Source organism: Paramormyrops kingsleyae, chromosome 14, assembly GCF_048594095.1.
Source record: "Paramormyrops kingsleyae isolate MSU_618 chromosome 14, PKINGS_0.4, whole genome shotgun sequence".
In the NCBI taxonomy this organism is placed as follows: Eukaryota; Metazoa; Chordata; class Actinopteri; order Osteoglossiformes; family Mormyridae; genus Paramormyrops; species Paramormyrops kingsleyae.
In genome coordinates this window covers 469310-474886 of record NC_132810.1, presented here as the reverse complement: position 1 = coordinate 474886, position 5577 = coordinate 469310, and the positions used below count along the sequence as shown (strand labels likewise).

The window sequence follows — 5577 nt, the reverse complement described above, 5'->3', positions numbered from 1 at the left end:
GAATTCAAACAAAAGCTGGCCATTAGCATGACTGTACAGTACATGCTGTCTGGTGCCCTATGATGACCTGGCATCCTATCCAAGGTGTCCCTTGTCACATGCCCTCTGTAATTCCTAAGACAGACTGCAGGCAGGATGGTTGGATGCATATATGTTGCTTCTAAACCAGTTTCACACCATAGGCCTGATTTTGGAGTATCACCAGAAATGGTGAATAAATAAACAAATTAAGATTCAGATGAAAAAAATGGCAACTTGGACTGGTTTGGAATTACCCTAAAAATTCTGTGCGCTGATCACAGTGGATGTGAAGCACGTCCTATTGTTTCGGACGTGGGCCCCAGACACAGCAGCCTGTTTCATCTGCCACGCTATTGTCAGCAGGGCTGGGACAGATGGAAAGTCCTGGTGATCAAATGAGCCGTCGGGCAAAAACTGTTGTTTTGTCCTCCACCTCCGGTATCCCCCGAAAGCTCACGCGGTACTGCTGGAGTCAAGCCCTGACCTGGCAGGGGGACAGGGGCTAAGAGACAACAGCTCCCCAAAACCCTGACCTCTAATTAATACTCTTGGCAAAGTGGCCCTTCACAAGATATTACTGTGATCCATGTGGCGCCACACTGCCTGAGCCACCAGCGCCGCTGCATCCTGGCACCCTTTGGGGGTGTTTGTTCACAAAGGAAGGGGAGGTGAGGAGCAGGGGGAAGTGGTCTGATGGGGGCTGGGGGGTGTCGGGGTAGTAGTTGGGGGAGGGGGGCTGTAAGGGGGAGCACCGTGGCAAGCGGCGAAGCAGCCTCACTCCATATCCGTCCACTGAGGCCCAGTCCCCCCCGCCCCCCCATCAGATCCCATCTACAGCTCAAGGAAAAGCAGGGAAGGGTGAGAAGAAGCGGAGATCAGCTGCATCGGGGAGAAGACAGGAGAAGGTGTCTCCAGACGACAAGGTGGGCTTGACGATGCCCGTCGGAAGAGCGACATCATTTCAGTGCCTTTGTCCAGTCAGTATTTCAGGAACTAAAGCTGAATCTAGATGTTTTCTGATAATGATGCGTGATGAATTCTAGCTGAATGTGCTCCTGCAGGGAAACACCCATTTGTTTTAAACAGATAATTAAGTCTCAGATACAGAGAATTATTGCATAAGGGTTAGACATTTTCTAAATTAATTTTATGATTTGCTAGTTATTAGGCAAAGTATTTATATAATCTTGCGGAATTATAATTATCAGTTAAATACTGTGTTGATCACTTTGTTTTGTTAATGAGTCTCATTTATAATATCTCACATAAATAATTTGTACTGATTATTTCTTTGAATACCTGGTAGTTCAGTGGACTGAAGACTCACTTGCTGAGAATCATGCATAAGGGTCACTGAAGCAACAAGTTGGAATAAAAAAATAACATCAGCACAGTAATATCTGTTGATCCTCAGTAGAGCAGAAGCGTGGAACCAAGAATGACGGGTAATATTTCCAAGTTTAGCGCAAGTACTTCAACAAGCAGATATCTCTGGCCGTGACTTTCATGCTATATTATGTATTATTACAGATAACAGGTGATATAGGTTATATAAAACAATGGTGAACTAGCTCTAATATGCCATGGAGGATTTGATTCTCTAAGTCGACGGGTAAAGTTGTGAGGGTATAAGCAATTCTGACCGATACAATCCTTTATGCATATTCTGAATTATTTCCTGAAAAATGAAAAGACAATGTGCACACACACACACACACACACACACGCATGCACGCACGCACGCACGCACGCGCATGTAGGGTAAACATGTCCTTATGGGGACCGCTCATTCATTTCAATGGGAAAAATGCTAACGCTAACTATGACAACCTAAACCCCTACCCTGCCCTAACCATAACCATAAGTAACCTAACAAAATACAAGAGTTTTTGCATTTTTAGTTTTTTCATAGCAGTCACCGATTTTTATAAAATAGAGTTTTCCCTTATGGGGACCAGGAAAACGGTCCCCATAAAGGAAATAAAACAGATATTTATCACGTTATGGGGACATTGTGTCCCCATAAGGATAGGTAAACCCGCTCGCACACACATACACAGAAACCACCCCCCAAAAAATAAAATAAAAATAAAATATATATATTCACCCATCTACCAAACATTTATCTACTATGAGGTAATGGGGCATGTCTATGCTGCTGAAATGTAATACATAAGAAACCCATGAAAATGTATGTGTTCCTCACAAAAAATAGCAGCATTTAAGTTCAATGAAACTGAAATCCTGGTTTCATCGGCCAGATAGAACACTGTACAGTGGCGTTAGGAACCACACAGCCCATTGTTCTTGCTGTGGGGATTCTCGGAGCTGACGCCAGGCTCAGTCATAGCAAACAGGAGCGGGCGAGGGTGGTCAACAGGCCGTCAAATACTGTAGCAAATCCCGGCTGCTGGGAGTGACAACTGGGAACGAATATCCCAAATGAAAAAAGAGCAAACAAGTTAAGCCCGGTGCAGGGCGAAAATGCGGCGGAGGGCATGGGGGTGGGGGGGGTACTCGGAGCTGTCCAAAGGCATCGGGGAGGCCGGTGCTTAATCGCTCTGGATGGTAGCTGCAGGTGACGAGGACTGGATTTGCAGAATGTGGCCTGGGTGCTGAGAAGAGGCCGAGGGGAGATGGGGGGGGGGGGGGCTACAAACAAAATCAAACATGCAGCTGAAAGGCATGGGAATACGGCACAAAATATGTGGTGTCGGTGAGCAGAGTGCCCCCCTGCCCCCCCGACATGCTACAGTTGCCCCCCCACCCCACCACCAACGACTGGCTCCTCATTTGTCAGTCTAGGCTGCTCCGGACTTTTGGGAGTTTTGATGGGAGTGACACGCTGTACTGGGGGTTGTGATCGATCGCTCCACGGGGCACGTGGGGGGGCCAGCCCGGTCTTGGGATGATCCCATCGGTGTCATGGCAAGGTTTAGGATGACTATGACCCCTTATGGTGGGGGGGAGTAAAGGCAGAGTACATTAACCACAAGGAGGAGGACTGGACGGCCTCACTTAAGCATGGTCCCACAAAACAGAATAGAAGACTAGGAAAAATGATGTGTAAATTTATTGTATTACAACCAATTACTTTGCATGCTAAATAAACTGAAAACTATTTCTTATATATAAAAAATGTATAAATGGAATGAAGTCACTACTCACGTAACCAATGTATTTGATAATAATCTTCTTCAGGACATATTTTATCCTCCAAGCAGATTTCACTCATATTCAAATAATTTGATATTTTAATGTTCATATAAGATTTGAATAGATTTTCAAGCAAACGGTGCCCTGTGATGGGTTGGCGCCCCATCCTGGGCTGTTCATTGTCCTGTGCCCATAGCCTCCGAGACAAACTCTGGACCGACGGCCACCCTGCATTGGAGAAGGAAGTAAAGAAAATGGATGAATGGATAGATAGAATTTCAAACATATAGTGCAGATAATGATTTTGAATCAAAGCACTGGTACACAAGATTAATAGAGTCTACCTTCATATCAGATGAATATGGTCACTGGTTAAAATTTGTATCAGTCAGCTTCCCCCCGCCCACTACAACAACTGCTTTTATGGGGATGGGGGCTCATTTTTAACTATAAACATTATATCTCTGTAAGAACCAAATCAAATCTAAATGGCCGATCAGGTGAATTCTTTTGTGATTCAGTGTCCCACAGGTTTAAACCCTCAGCGTGGTTCCATGTTTGTGCGAGTGATTTTCTGAGGTGGAGATGGGGGGGTGCAGGGGGCGATTGGAGGCTCTGTAATCCCATAAAGAGCGGAGTGATTGAAGGTGCACTGGGGGTGTTAACACAGCAGGTCAGAAACAGCGGAAAGTCCACCTACAACCGCTGATGGAATTTTAAGATTAATGCGAGTGATGCATCCCAGAAGAACGTAAGAGCTTAGCTGCTTGCGCTCGTGACTGTGGAGCCGACGGACGCTGGGATCCCACGCTGGTCTTAAAGATAATGCATGATTAGAAACTTTAATTTCAAAAGGCATTTAAAAATGACATGGAGCTCTAGATGGGAATTTTTTGTGTTTCTGTGGCTATTTTTCACTGTAGAAGAATGAAGTGAATTTTAATTATGCTCTTCTACATAACAAACCGCTTGATGATCGTTAAGCTGTTTCTAACTAATATTAACTAAGTGAAACCTATCAGCAACAAAAAGAATAGCCCCACTGATCCAAGCAAGTGAATACGGCCTCAGCTTTGTCACAGCTGATCGACCAACAGACGGCATTGTGTGTATCTATTCCTGTACGCCTCGAAAGGGCTGTGTATAAATAGACTGGTCGGCAGCTATTTTAGAGAGGAAACCTAAATCAGCCCGAGCAGCATGGGATTGCTGGAGCACATACCTGGATGGTGTGGGGTTTCTGCAAAAGCTAGTAGTGAAATGGAAATAAACAAGTAGAGGGAATGAAGATTAATCTGTGCACATATATATATGTGTGCGTGTGTGTGTGTGTGACCCTGTCTTCTGTCACTGTGCCATGCACGGGGGTGCAGTAGAGGCATGGATACCCCAACAGATTTGGGGTCCAGCACTTCACAGGGGCCATTGAACCCTGCAAAGGTTCGTTGCCGGACAGTTAGCGGTCCCGGTGGCAGCGGCTGCTTGCGTTTACGTGTATTGTCCCGTGTCTCTGCGCAGACTGAACCCCCGTGACCCGACTGCTGACTCACCCGTCAGCAGAATTATCTTCCTAACGTCCGTGGGGCCGAATCTGGGCCAGGCTTGCTAATTAGCTCCAATTGGTGTAGATTTCTTCAGGCTTTCCTTCTTGCCGTCTGTCCTAAACCCTGGCAAACCCCTCTGTCAGGTCTGTCATCCATCCTCCTCAAATCCCTTCTGAAGGAGCGGCTCTCGGACGTGGAACGCCCACACCGAGCGCCCGCAGACATGCCGTCTGCGACTGTTTTGAGATTCTAGAAGCAGCGGTGCCTATTTTTAAAACGTTTAAAAGAATTTCCCTGGCTGTCTCATCACCCCGTGCCCTGGGTCAAGGTTAAATTTTGCCCTACGTTAAAAAGAAATCTTTCTGTCTGGGGGAGGAATGAGAACTGACCACAGAAAATTCGGTTGAGGATAAAAGATTAGATTCGTCATCCCTGCTTCCTCACTGCTGAGATTTTTGGTAAAGTTACCCACCTTAGAGATGAAGGAAGCTACGGATTTTTTGTCAACACAAAACAAAATTCCGATGCCTCTCAGCTACTGAACATTAGAGGCATATGAGTCCTTAACACCACTAAGCCAGATCTATATTTAATACGATTAAAGCACTACATTTAATCTTGGGTGCATGCTTCAGCCATTCAGGAACGGATTCCAAGAACGAGAAACGGCTGTTTTTAATAGCGGATGCTACGTGTGGCATTTATGCCAATGAATTCTGAGGAAGCAGCAGTGGAGAAGGTAATGCGAGCCGGACAAGGACACACAGCGCGGGCAGCTTCCACACGGAGGGGGGGGTCATAACTCACTGGCCCCCGATGCAGGAAGTGAGTTATAGCGATGTCAAACTAGTGAGGG

General features: G+C 46.0%; 1 long non-coding RNA gene across 1 annotated transcript; it reads right to left on the bottom strand.

The window, feature by feature from the left end:
- Positions 1-2813: 2813 nt before the first annotated feature.
- LOC140578377 (uncharacterized) lies at positions 2814-4941 on the bottom strand. The gene is made up of 3 exons (XR_011982518.1): positions 4728-4941; positions 3190-3405; positions 2814-2974 (listed from the first exon to the last, which is right to left on the bottom strand). It is a non-coding gene; the product is annotated as an uncharacterized lncRNA (long non-coding RNA).
- Positions 4942-5577: the final 636 nt, after the last annotated feature.